Genomic DNA, 14,803 nt, shown 5'->3' with positions numbered 1-14,803 from the left:
CATTTTGGAGAGAGCCGAGTGGAGGTATCAGCTGCCTGCCCAGCACTACAGTTGAATCTCACCTAGAATATATATATATTTTTTCAAACCACTAAGTGAAACAACAGCACGGGGAGGGGGGTGAGACACCTCCTCACATCATTAATGCATGTTCACTATCTGCAATTAGGAATCAATTTAACTATGCATAACGGTGAGCCATTTACCAAGCGGACATTGAATTTTAATGTGGCCATTACTCTCTGATGATAGTCAGGAGTCTCATATCTTCCTTTTCTCACTCCTGACGTAACCTGTCTCTTCCCTCGCCGTCTCTCTCCAGCCCAGCCTGTGCCATATTTGCTTAACCCAGCCAGTGTGACAGCACTCAATGCTAAAGCACTCCCAAGGCAGATGATCAAAGTCAGCAGTCAATTCACATTACAATGCATTGATTTGATGTTTCCTAACCTCCCAGGCCTTTTTCTAAAGCTGCCAAGGACCTTCAAGATATTTTACAGCATACCTCTTCCCCCCATCCTCTCTCTTTCTCATGTGTCTGCAGCATCTGCAACTAAAAATAGGGATGACAGAGATATTTCTCTGGTCATGTTTGCATATGAATCACGTCTACGTTCCGCCGATTACAAAAATGGACTGCTTAAAATAACGTGTCTCAAAGCTCTGCGACGGCACTTGAGAGGCCGACCACTTCAAAAAAATTCCCTCCTTTCACAACACAATTATTACTCCTCATTCACCTGCTGTTTCAAATATTGTTTTAGAGTAAATCACTCCCTTGTTCTCATATAGCACACTTCGTTTGCTCCCCATCACTTATTCATTTTCAGTTCTTTATTGAGTTGGCTTCTATGCTTTAGCGACTGCCATTTCCCTCTGAGGGGATGTTCAGAGCACTCCCATGTTTTATTCAATTACGGAAACCTAATATGGTGGAAAGGTGTCCATGATGCTCTCTCACAAGCATGCATTATTTCACACGTATTTATGCCGCCTGTCTGTTGTTGGGGAGGGAGGGGAGAGTCTCCAACAGGAAGTCTAAACATAATTTTGTTGTCTCCAGCCTACGCAGTTAATAAGGAGCACAGACAGAAAGAGACAGACTGTTACCATATCAACAGTATGCTATCAAATCTCTGTGAAACAACTGAAACGAATGTGTGATTGCGTGGGGGGGGGTTGCATGTTTCCACTCAGATATTTTCAAATGCATCATGGCCGTGGCACAGTGACACACTGACCTACAAGCGAAGAGGAGATTCTTTTTTTCCCCCTGCCTTGATAAACACACAGGAGCAGTAAAAGAGCTGGGAAAAGGGAGATGGTGTGAAATAAGGGGGGGGGGGGGGGGGGGGGGGGGAAGAAGAGAGAAAATGAGAACTATTGATTTATGTAAGAAAAGCGTTCATTTAACAGCATTAGTCATCATGGTCGAGTGTGCGCGCCGAACTGGCTCTTTAATTATTCCTCAGAAGCCAGACAAACTCAGCCCGGCGTGAACAGCATCTATTGATTTCTGCCCAGCAGATGAGACACACGTACTTTTAGTAATTTACAGCGTTGATGAGAGACAAAGATGACGCGTCCAATCGACACGCAGCACAGTGACTATTGAGGTGAGACAGATTCAAGGGCGTCAAGTTACAACACATGGGAAAGAAAACCTGTTTTACAATCGTTGTCTTCCACAGGTCAGGCGGACCTGCGATGGCAAATTATCTGAAGTAAACACAAGAATCTACACTACATATTAAAATAAACTGTATAACAGAACATCTGTCTTCGTAGCTGCCCTGCCTTGATGCTGACGGCCCTCATGACGTCTGTTTTAAAGTGCTCTCCCATTGTTATTTTATGAGCGGGCCTGGAAACCAGAGCCATGTCTGAGCACTGGAGAGAGAAATTCCCCTGCATGGCTACACAGACAGCACATTTAAAGATGTCAGCTCCTAACTACAGAGCAGTCAGCGGGGCGAACCCACTAACCCTCTTCACCACGTCTAGCCAGACTCCTGCGGAAACCCCGGTTAAAAATGCATTTAGTGCAGCTGACGGGGTGGAGCAGCCCATTCCATCTATTCCAGGCAGGTTAGTACTCCGCACTGCCTGCAACCCTGCAACTGCCCCCCCCCCCACTCCCGTCACTTACATAATTTACACAGGCAAAGGGACGGAGAATGCAGGGAGGGAGGGAAGTTGGGGGTGGGGGAAAGCTACAGGAAGCTCACATCCAATTGCATTTGGCCGTGTGGAGAGACAAATATGGCAGTATGAGCGAAGCCCATGCCACAGCGGGCTTTGATGACTACACGCTGAGACGCCCCTACAAACATGCTGATAGACGGTGGAAGGAGCCCACCCCTCCGCCACGTTTACGGAGCCAAGTGCAATATAGACACAACAGGAACAAGGCAGAGAGTCTGAGCACATTAGAGGTGCACTGATCCACGACCATGGCATGGTTATTTATTAATCAGCTGAGCTTTGCTAACTGCCTGCTTAGATGAACAGAACGAGTGTGTGTGGCGCACTGCTGCATCAGCCGCAAGACAGCAAAACTGTTTGACATTATTCAGCTTAAAATGGAGTACATGCTGCGTTAACTACAGCTACAGCGATCAGTTCGAGTGAGCTTGTTTCTGCATGTTTTGACTCAAAAGAAAAGAAAATAGCGACGTAAAGCAGTGTAGCGCTGTAGATCCATTTGAGCATATTTGCCTGCAAAAGCCAAATCCACAGCAAATAATGTCAGAGTGTACAGCAAACAAAGCACTTTTGCCCATTTAGATATTATTCATCTCTGACGGTGAAGTCAGTGGTGAGCAACGACATGGCGTTGTCTGAAAATACGTTCCAACGTACACAAAATCACCTTTTTCATGTTGAACTTCTGGAGTTCACGGGCACCACAACCAGACGCTGACAATTTTCACAGTTTTTTTTTTTTTTCCCGTGGCAATTTTAGCACCTCACAGTTGGGATGTCAGCACACTGAAACGGTGTTGAGAAACACATCCTTTTAAGTGAGACGAAACATCTCTTGGAGAAATAAAAACAGAAAAGAAAAACAGAATGGGATGGGATGCAATTCTCCAGAGTGTTTCCCCCTCATGTCTCCTCCACTGTTTTTTTGGCAGGCAGGGTAACACACAGGAAAAACACTGGCACACAATGCTCTCTCTACCTGAACACAAAGGGAAACATTTCAGCCTGGAGTTTGGGCTTCAGAGACTAATAGGAGGCGTGCGCATCACCATGGGGAAAAGGAGCGATCGGCTCTCAGTTGGTTAATGCCGTGGATAAAATCTTTACAGGCTGAAATGGTTTTTTTATTTTGCCAACTTCTCTTTTTCTTCTGGAGCCATTATGGAGTTTCCTTGACGGAAAGGTTCCGAGGCTTCTGTGAACATTTTTGGGGAGAAGAAGGGGTGGATGTAGGAGATGGAAAGTCGATGTGGTCATTACTAGTCACTTCCTTTCATCACTGCTGAAACTATCTCGCGCGCACCCTCATTCTTGCAGATTTCTGCAGCGCTGAGCTGAGAGCCTAAGCCTCTTGGACAGTTCATTTAGGATAATGCAGTGATGAGATGGGGAGGCTCCATGTGCGGGGGGTGTGCACGCATGCATGCGTTAATGTGCGCGCGTCTGACTGTCTTCTCTGGCTCAACTGTCATTTCATTTGGGATGCAGAACACATTAGCAAAGACAAGAATTGTTATTTTCATAACCTGCTGAAACTCAAGAAGACCATCTATAGTGGGGACATTATAATTATTTCATGAAGTCCGACCAAAAATGATGTTTCAAAGAAATATTCTCATGAAAACGATAGAACTGAAATTATCTAGGGGCTGCTCCCCCTCCCATTTCTCCAGACTTCTGAAAAGAGAAATTTATTTCTGCCTTCATCTTTAAATTGGATGCAATTTATTGCCTCTCCAAAGCTCATTTTTCACTAGCTCGCAGGATCCATGGGCCATGGCAGGCAATGCGTATCTGCCCGCCTTCTTGGCCTTGGGTGCTAATATGTGGAAACTGGCCCGGGGATATGAAAGCCAACCAATGGAAGCAGAGGGACAGAGGAGAGAATCAATCCCTAATCGCTAAAGAGTAAGGAGCAGAGGAGGCGGGGGTGAAAGGGAAAAAGAGATGGTGGTGGTGGGGTCAGGAAACCAAAGGAAAAGAAAGACAGAAAGCCGTGTGTTTACCAGCAGACATTTGGGTGCTGTCAGCTGACTGCCAAAGCAGTGAGACGTCAAAGGAAGGAAAAAGAAGTTATATAACAGGAGTGTTGAAGCAGACAGACAGGCAGGCAGGCAGGCAGGCAGACAGGCAGGCAGGCAGGCAGGCAGGCAGGCAGACAGGCAGACAGGCAGGCAGGCAGGCAGACAGACAGACAGACAGACAGGCAGACAGACAGACAGACAGACAGACAGACAGACAGACAGACAGGCAGGCAGGCAGGCAGGCAGGCAGGCAGACAGGCAGGCAGGCAGACAGACACACACACACACATGCACAGATGTAGACAGGGCACCAGGGAGGGACAAAAAAGGAAAAGACATCACCCTTTAAAACGATGAGGACAAAGTCATGGTGGAGCCGCCAACACAGACCCAACAGGCAGAGTACAGCCATCTCATGTGAGGCATTAAACATTCAAGAGCTGCGTAGGTCAAAGGTTATTACATTCATAATGTATGCATTATCTATGTGCAACTGAACGACATGCCACTTCAATGGAAAAGGGATCCCTGCAGGTGGTTTCCCTGCAAACTGCAGTGTTGAGTACCAAAAATATCTTCTCCTTTTTATTGATGACACATATCGGATGCATGTCCAAATTAATAGGGAACAAAAAAGTGGGAACAGTACGTGTTAGAAGTCTCCTAACCCTAAACGTGGTCCATATGTCACCCCCAGTTGACATTTCATTTGAATCTATAGGTATGAAAACACACCGTGGGTCTTCTCGAACCATTGCTCCCTACGGGCTTCTATCGTCACAGACTCTGCCATACTGAAATGGGCTCAGCTGTTCTATGAGTGAGGTAAAAAGAGCAGCTATACAGCACACATACAGTGCGGACATGTGAACATTAAGCACAGTTAGCTCAAGCTGCATTGAGTCCTGTGACCTTGGTGCTGCACTTGCACAGAGCAATGAATAACTATCACATTTCTTTGGCTGACAGCTGACACCAAGAGGACCAGGTGATATACAAGACACGACAAGTGATTCTAATTAAATGTAGAGCTTGTGGATGTAAAGTGGCAGGAAGGGAACAAATCCTGTCCATGCAGTGAGCGGCAAAGCGGCATACCTTGCTCCAAACGAGATGAGCCGAGCTGTCAGGCCTGCCTCAGCTGTCCTGTAAACCTGGGCCCAGCTCCCCAGGGCAACTGACAGGTTTCAGCTGGAGGGGGGGAAGGCACACCGCAGGCCTCCTGCCCTTCCGCAACAATAAACACATGACACACAAACAAGCCGCCCTGATGCAAAGCAAAAGCCACTGCACACCCCGTGTATTTGTCACCTAACCATGTACTAACATGGTTCAAAGCGTGGTTATCAGCTTCCACAGCATAGATATCGGCCGCCATCTAGATTTGGGTGACTGAAGAGCAAAAATAAAAGCAATGGTATAGAATCACATGATACAGGAAATGTCGATGCTCATAAAGGTGTCACTGAAACTCTTGCACCTGCTGAAATTAAAGGAAAGGACCTACATTGCATGGATTTTTTAAAACAATGCCAAGAAACCAGCAGCACGAGGGTATTATGTCACACCGGACTCTAATTTACAGAGAGTATTTGCAGTCATCTAACCAATCAGCCCACAAGAGGTAGCCCGCATCCAATCAATTAACCCTCGACCCCTCTGCAACAACTTGAGCCTCAAATTAAGCGACGATGCAGACCACTCTTTATCAGACCAGCAGATGTGGTCACATCTGTCAACAGGAAACATGAAATTCTGCCGCTCTATGGCGACGCCATCTAAGAGAGCATTTGGACACTTTCTCATCTGTCCAGCCAACAGATCTTTACCTGATGTATCCGACTGTCACCTGTCTAAGACCTTTTAGTCAGAAAATAAATACAAATTATTTTTACTATGTAGAATATAATGCACCTATAGGGACACGATTAATGTGATTTCCCCCCCCCCCTATAGGTGGAAGGGGCCTTTCCTTTTTTTGGCACTTTGTCTTTTACTGATGCACGTTCTTCTTACTTTTCCTGTCCCACAATAACCGGTCCCTTTGGTCGGCCCCTCCCCCTGTCCAGCCCACAATCCCTCTATTTTGGGTGTCTCACAAAGCCACTGATGTGATTAGAGAGGATGATGATTACAGTTACATAACAGAATCAAATTAATTTGTGGCCCGAACGCAGCAGTGGCAGCAGGAAATCATTCAGGCTCTGAAATCTGCCCTTCTCTTGGTCGCTCCTGCACTCTGCAGCCCCCCGACCACCACCGCCCCATGCCCTTGTCTGCACCCGCTGCCCCCTCTCAGAACACACAGACACACCCCTTTCCCCTCCCTGCCCCTCCCTCTCGTCAATTAAAGTCACATCGAGGGATTAAAAGGAAGTAGGTCAGTGGAGCATTGCTGGGGGATGAAAATGCAACAAACCACGTCAGGAGTCACTGGATTGACCTTGCGGGGACGCATGTGATCCCGGCCAGCCGTGGTTTCTCACACAAGCCTTGCTTTGCCCTCACCTTGCTTTCCCCACAGCTTACAGAAGCATCGACCCCCTGGAGGGCAGCCTGCAGAGCTGGGCTTTGGTGGCGGTCACATAGATGCTTTGTCTCTATTCCCCCCAAAACAGATCCTCTTCAAATGCTGGATTATAGCAGTGCTACAGGCAACGAGAGCCCCACAGCTCCTGTATGTGACGATGCCAACAGCCACCATGAAAGGCAAAAACAGTCACATGCTGTTTGTGTGTTCATAGAATTTAGCTGAAGAAATAATTGATGTTTACTAAAGTTAAATCATAGAAAAGAGCAGTCAAAAGGTCGACATATATTATTCATGTCCACCTCTCTAGACAGGTTAAACTCACCCAGATGTTTCCAGCTAATCATGCAACAGGAAGTGGTTGCTACTTTGTTGGACCCTCCACTATAAAGGTTCCACCTGAGTAGAGCCGCTGTCAACATATTGTGCCGTATTTGTGAAAATTAATCAGCCTCTTGCTTCCCCTGGACACCACAGAGAGATGAAGTACAGAAAGCCAGGTAAGATGCTAATCAATGCTGCACATTAGCAGGAGAAAAACATCCAAATCAGCAACACTGTATGAATTCACAAACACAAAATCTATATTTTGAAAGAAAACACTTTATATACTGTATGTCTCAGTCTGACAGTAATTATTTGGATTTAATGGCATTAGCAAATAATAATCCAAAGAAAGTGTCTTTTTAAAAAATTGTTAACCTCAGTGTTACTGAAGGCAGAAAAGCATTTTTTTAATATGTGATGCAATTACCATGGCAACCATGGCTCAACACATGAGTTGGTCAAATGTTTTGTAGAAGATTTAGATATTTCTTTTTAAAATCACCTATTATATTTAATTTTATGTAATATTTTGTCATCACTTATTTTTATTAGTAGTTCAAATGGATTATGTTTGTTCAATCTGCTGTAAATTCAATTCATTTAGACCCACTGAAGTTAAATGCTGTATACTGGTCTGCAAACTTTACTTTAGATTCTGTATTATTGTATTTTATGATATTGAGTTGTCTTTCTGATTCAAATATGCTGCGTCATTTTTCTCAGACTTGAGTTTCTATAATATTATAGTTTTTTTTATTGCGAGGAGGTGATGGTAACTTCTGTGTTTTGTTGTTAGAGGATTTTTTTTTTCTTACCACAGCTCTTGAGCCCAAAGCTTTCATTAGCAAAACAAGCAGCCAAGTAGTGGCACGCTGGGAACAACGTAATTGCTATATGATGAGGCTAATCAACTTAAAATGCACTTTGAGACGTGCTATTGCTCTGGCTTGAACCACTTACATGTAAATAAAGTCATCTGATTTATTTATCGTAAAATCTGGATCAGCAGAGCAGTGTGTCGCTGCAGACATGATCAAGGCTGCCACATCGACGCAGCATCATAGCGACACGTCGGCTGAAGTCCGCCTCCTCTGACTTCACACGCGACAACCATGTTATCGCATCCTGATTTCAATTAGCGCAGGACACAGCTCCAGACAGCTGTGCATTACAGTGACTCCACCACAGGGTTCCCGACGTTATCTGATGTGGAGAACGACTGAGACGAACCTGATTGGTTCTGTGGAGAACCGCCGCGGGTCATGCTGCGTGACCGACTTGGGAATCCATTTGTCGCACCCATCATTTCAACCAAACATGAGATCCAATGATATAGGAATTCTGATGAGATAAATATTGTCGAGGATTACGCCCGACCGGACTCTTTAGGGTCCTCATATTTGCTTGATGTGAATTTAATAATGCTGGTTCGCCTAAAGAGAACGGTGCCACTCTTGCTTTGAAAGATCCTCAATGCAGATTCACCAAAAAGAGTATTCGAGATTTCTTGTGATAAATATCCAACGATGTGCATCTTAGGATCCTCGGTATGATTAAAGAGATTTTAAATCAAAAGTACTGTATTCTCATTCATGATGAACGAAGAACACGTTTACACATTTTGAGCGGTTTTAAGGACTATAACAAACGGACTGCGGCGGCCCAGATGCACCGTCTTGACCCTTTGTCAGAAATGGCTGTGACAGTGTGAAATATCTGTGGGCTCGTCGCTGGCGAAGATGAAAGTCTAAGAAAAGCAAGGGATGAAATCTGCATCCGTAAAGGAGCCTGGCGCTCTAATCTTTGCATTGTGAAGGCAAAAAGACGAGTGAGTCAGATTTACGTCACTATTTGTTTGCTCCCTTTTTCCACCCACAAATGCCTTTTTCCCTGCTTCCTTTTGGAGACTTGCCTCCGGGAGAGGAATCGTTTTACAGTTTAGTTCCTCATTTAAATGAAGTGGGCGGGATGTGGGCAGAGTGTTTTAATCACTTATATAAATATTTGCATTCACGCAGGCTGACCCCTGCAATCGTCTCTTACTTCATCTCTTTCACCCGCTGGCCCCAGCCTCTCATCCAGACACGCTTATTTACCTCTCCTGCTCGCCCATTCAATAAGACTGGAACCAGCCTGGAGACATTAGCATAGCCACACAGCTTCACACACCAGACGGCCATGCAGCTTTGTTCCCCGCTTTGTTCTGTGGGGACAAATAAAGCCTGCTATGTGCGACTAAGCAGAGGAGGAAAGTGGAGGGGAGGGCTGGACCGCTGGGGAGACTGGAGAGGCTTCTGTTTCGCCACTATAACGCGAGTAATACACTGATCACAGGTCGGGGCGAGAGGCCGTGCTTGAGGTTTCTTAAAGGGACGGCGGTCACCTACGATACGAGCGTGCCTGTGTGATTTACTCAGAAGTCGCGATGATAGTGATCTGGAATGGATCTCAGAAGAGACGGTGCTCCTGCATCTTTAATTGTTCAGAGGAGCAGAGCCTCATCACAATTATAGAGCATTCAGAAAGCCTCCAAACTCATTTAGCTCTTCTCATCTGGGAACAGGAATCCACTAAACACAAATTCCTCTTCTGCAGCCTGCGGCAAAAAAGCCTTCTTTCTTTTTTTTTAAAAAGATTAATAAGATAAGAGATTTAAGAATATCCAAAAGACAGAGAAAAAGACTGGTGATTGAAAATGAAACATCTCCACATGTCAGCATGTACAGACGCGCAAAAAAAAAAGCCTGACAACACTCTTATTGTTCATTTCATTACTTTAATTAAAACTCAAACCGGGTCCAAAAATAAACCTCCTTTTTTCTAACTGTAAGAAAAATCACTCTCATTATGTCGGCTGGTTTTCTGCCCGATCACACGGGGACAGTGAGTGAAACACGAGCTCGTACACGAGGCGATGCACCACACATTCATTAGCCGCCGCCTCATCTCACAGCGCGCCTGTAATCTACTTCCCCGCGCAGTGTATCCGGTAAATTGTGGCTGTAATTGAAATGATGCATATGCAAAATTGGGGGGGGCGGGGTCGGTGTCAGGAAATCCACTTAAACAAATAAACAAATCAAATCATTGCTGCGCGACACAAACATAAACACAGGAGCTGTTTGTGGGAGTACACGGCCGTACAGAAAGCTAAAGGAGATTGTGTAGTTTCAGCCCTTCTCATCTTAATGGATATACGGCTGTTTGCATTGTGGCTGTTGTGAGGTATGTCTCCGGGCGCTGCGAGTAAGTGCACTCTGAGTCCCTGAATGGCTCTCAGTGAGATGCAGCAGCACTGAATGAAGCCCGGAGTGATAGAAAGGTGTGAGCAGGTACCTTTCTCCTGTTCGCATCTCTCTCACACAAGCACCACTTAATATTTTAGCCCTTCAAGCAATCTTTGTTGAAGCTTTCAAGGGCCGCTGGAGTGAATAAATATTTGAGGGGAAGTAAGCAAGTTGCAGTACCTTTAACTGTGTGCATTTTTAATACTGTGGTGGAATGGGACTGTCTTGTTCTTTAGAAATAATTATTTTGGTTTTTTTTTTTCAAGGCTCTGAGGTTCTGATCTGTTGCTGGTGATAATTACTTTGTCATTATAAATCAAAGGGGCAAAGGAGCTTCAAACTGTTATTTTTTTCTGTATTCTGTCAATGTGGATGAGGAATATGAAGCCTTCTGGCTCAGCAGGGAAGGGAACTTCTCCAACATTTACCTGTAGAGGGCAGTGTGGTGCATTTACAGAGCTGCAGCTGTGATACCACTAAAGAAAACAACTGCAAGCAGTATTTAAGTCTCCCTTTAAATAATGGCAGCACCACGATCAGAACGCTTTAGTCATCGTGGTCACGCGAGAGAGAGAGATGGGGAAAAAAGAGTGACATAATTTTCTTCCATCTGTTCCACATCTGACAGATGTCTAGACAGATTTACTGAGGTTTTTTTGCCCCTATTGATGGTAAACAGGCCTTTCAGCTTTTGTTGTTAACTCAAACCAGGTTTGCTTTGCACTAGGGACGGTATTGCCCCCCCCGGACAGCGTGGGGGCAGAACTAACATTCCAGGTCTGAGATCAGCAGGGTGGCAGAGAGAGGAGACTCTGATGAGAATGTCAGTTGCAGAATAGTGGCTGATTCAAGAGCAGCTTTAATAAAGGAGAAAGCCTTTCAATTCCCCACATAACTACGAACTAGTGAAGAAAGAAAAGTGCCAGGCTGCATGAATCCATTTATGTTTGCGAGATGAATTGCCATCACGGGTGTAATGTGGCTAATCTCACGCTGAAGCTGTTGTAAATGGCTGCTTAAGACCTCTCATTCATCTGCCGCGCGGCTGGCACTCGTCCATTTGATCGGCATCATTTAGCACGTAAACATGCTGCCAGTGACAGGTATCAGAGATGCCTCTCTAATCATACACTTACCTCAGCACTGTGGCGTGTCCTCATCTATCTCCCGCTCCTCAGAGGCAGTGCAGCCTCGCAATCAGAATGGATAATACCCTGTGGACCAACTACCACGGTCCACAGAGTCAGAGGAGCGCTCTGAGAAGACAGCCAGGCCTCATTTAGCATTGGTGTGTTGACACTAATGGACATACAGAACACACCCTCGTGTTTGAGGACACGGATATTATGCATCCAGCATCCAGCTATCCTTCCGCTTTCCCCCCTGAAGGTGTTGGGAAACAATTGGCTTCATGGGTGCTGCGGGGATGTCATTTGCTCAGGTCTCCCCGTGTCTGCTGCCGCCTCTTTTTGTGAGCGTGAAGCCGACGGACTTTAGGAGGAAGGGGGTATTATCTCAGCCTCTTGCCAGCCCAGTGCACTCTTCGGGATAATGTTCTTATTGGGCGTGATCCTCAGACTGCAGAAGTCATGCTGTCTTTACTCAGAAAAGCGGATGGGGGGTAGGGGGTGGGGTGGCTGGAGGTGGGTGGCTGGCTTTGCCCTAACAGATTTGTGAAGCGTTCAGACTGCTTTGGACCCACATGTGCTCAGAAAATTACAGACTTAGGAAAAGCAACAACAACTCTGCGTAGCAAAACAGCCAGATATTATATGGCGAAACAACAACTTTTCTCTATTTTTCTTGTTTAGTGACAGATAGTGTAACGGCCTCGTTGATTTCTGACTCTTCGGGTTCTGTGAGCTGCGACTTCAGTCGTTAATCGAAAAGGTAAAAACAGGAGACTAAAAAGAACTTAATCTCATATGTACTTTTAAGTCATATGAGTGGTTTCATTGGCTCATTGTCGGCCAGAGATGTGGACTTAAAAGAAAGTGGAAAATATTGTTCATTTATGCAGTATTTACTGTATATGTGTTTTGACGCACTCATTTTGTCTTCCACTTTATCCAAATAGTCAATTTACCAACACACGGTTCATTATTTTACTGTTATGAGAGCCAAATAATGAGCCCTCTGTAAACATGAACAGACATCTGAATATAATAAATATGACAAAATAATAAAATGTAGCTAAAAAAGTGTATGGGCAGTTTAGCACTGTGCTGTGTCCTTGTACATTAGCTTGCTCAGTTTGAGTGCTAATGCTAAAATAGCAATTACTAGCATTAGGCAGCTAATGAGTGCAATGCCAAACCTCCAGTCTTCAGAGCTGGATTCTCATTAGTTAGGTTAATAACTGGCAACAAAAAGGCAAATCCCATAACAACTATCATCTATTTTTCCGTTTCCTGCTATTTTCCAAATAAGGCTTTAAATTGAACTCACAAACCAACTGAGAGGTCCCAAAGACCAAAGAGGGCAAACCTTTCATTCATGCTCTGCACTCGAGCCTTTGAAGATGTAACTGCAACCAGTGTCAATATTGTGGCAGGAAGTTCAGTAGAAGCTGAGAGGTTACGCAGCACATTATAAATGGAAAGTAATAACAGAATGAGTATCTAATTCCACTGGACGGACAGGCTGCAGACGAGTCACAGCCGGGGCAGACCAAATGAGGAACTGCTGGCCTCAACTGTTGCACAGAAGGGCGACGCCACGCCAGGGAGGAACGCATAAACAAGCCACGATGCTTCAGGTGACAACGTGGCATACTGGCGGCTCCTCGGTATCCGGTAAGGTCCACCTCTCTGCCTGGGGCTCACAATCGGCGAGATCAATTTCAATCTGGAGATGTGATAAAGACAGTTGACAATGCAACCCCCCAAGCAGCGAATCCACGGTGTCATGTCAGAAAATAACAGATGAGGGATGAAGCCTAAAACACGCATTTTTCTTCATTACATGCTCTGGTCCATAGAGATGCCATCGTTAACAGCCTAATAATACAGGGATATTTACCTGTGCACGGCCCTTTTGGGTGAGACATTGCTGCTCTCTAGGCAGAGGTTATTGTGTTATCTGGGAGCCGAGCTCTTCGCTGGGTTCCTTCAGCTCAGGAATTGTCCCTTACCTCTCTACCACCCCAAGCACTGCTTCTCCCCAGCAGTCTAATTGCCTCCATTACTGTATCTGCAGTCAGATAAAATGCTAATTTCACAGCACATTAATTTCTCCAGGCTGAACAATAAGCAACACAAAGCCCAGGCCGCCCGTCTCTGCCTGGGCAGGCACGTCTGCAGCGCTGGGTTCCTTCCCAACGGCGGAGGAGTGAGCGCGCCATTATGCACAGGTCAATGAAACGAAGGAAAAATCCATCGATTCCACATTTGAAAAAGAAAACACAGAAGACGGGTCGGGGTAGGGTGATTTATCAGTCCCAGACGGAGTCTGGCAGGCCGGGCTGGAAGAAGGCGAGGAGGAGCGTTCCATCCTCATTGGCCTTCTCGCCTCTGAAAACCAGAATCAGTCACGTTTAACTGAGGTTGATCTGTTTTGAACAAGTCTACCTTTAATCAGCTTAAGGTTTATGGGGTGATTTAGTCCATTTTTATCTCCATCACACTCTCCCCCCGGACTTCATCGATCATCCCCACTTCTCTTGCTCAGAACCCCTCCGTCTATATATCAGACTAATGTTCTCATATTATATGCATGGCTTGATTCCTCCCTCCAGCGTCCCCAACTGTTTCTGGATTAGCGAGTCCACACCCCACTTCACAAATCAAAACGTTTGACATAATAGCTCCCATCCTAATGGATACACAACACACTTCGTTTATTCAGCCACAGTTTTTAATAACCCATTATCAATTTCTGCTTATTATGCAGCCCTTCAGGAAAACCACCATGGTGAGGGAAGTGCTGCTAACCGTTGGAGCAAAGAGGGGAGCTTTTCTTTTATGTGTGTGTGTGTGTGTGTGTGTGTGTGTGTGTGTGTGTGTGCCAGGAGCAGGAGAGAATCCTGACCCACGAGCGCTCTCTCTTCCTGGAAGAGGCAGATTTGCAGCCCCGAGTAAGGCTGGCCCCCGTCTCTGGCTGATAAGCCCTTCACATGAAGAGCACTGCAGGGCTCAAAACAATGTGCACCAACATAAACAAGTCGCATCAAGTTAGAGCTCAACTCTGCGCTTAGACGGTATCAACAGAGGCACGTTTCACCGCTGAATGTGACAAATGAACACGCGCAGATTTGTCTTTTCGTTTATAATCTAATAGAAATACACAGTTTGTTACACCTGATCCACACTTTTAAAAGAAAAATCCTACGGATGACAATCGCGTTTATCTTTCAAACACAATAAATGACCGTGTTTATAACGTATTTTTACCATCACGCACATCGGGATTTAAATGCAGTTTCTGTTCTT

General features: G+C 45.4%; 1 protein-coding gene and 1 long non-coding RNA gene across 4 annotated transcripts in view; one reads left to right on the top strand and one right to left on the bottom strand.

The window, feature by feature from the left end:
- roraa (RAR-related orphan receptor A, paralog a) overlaps positions 1-14,803 on the bottom strand; it is a 147,077-nt gene that overhangs the window by 60,523 nt on the left and 71,751 nt on the right. The gene's annotated exons all lie outside the window — the stretch shown is intronic.
- LOC115250965 (uncharacterized) lies at positions 12,910-14,781 on the top strand. Of its 2 annotated transcripts, XR_003889486.1 has the most exons (4): positions 12,931-12,949; positions 13,016-13,168; positions 14,265-14,285; positions 14,383-14,781. It is a non-coding gene; the product is annotated as an uncharacterized lncRNA (long non-coding RNA). The 2 variants fall into 2 exon arrangements; XR_003889485.1 differs by having other exon boundaries at positions 12,910-13,168.

This window comes from Takifugu rubripes, chromosome 9, assembly GCF_901000725.2.
Source record: "Takifugu rubripes chromosome 9, fTakRub1.2, whole genome shotgun sequence".
NCBI classification, from domain to species: Eukaryota; Metazoa; Chordata; class Actinopteri; order Tetraodontiformes; family Tetraodontidae; genus Takifugu; species Takifugu rubripes.
This window is presented reverse-complemented; position numbering and strand designations above follow the sequence as displayed.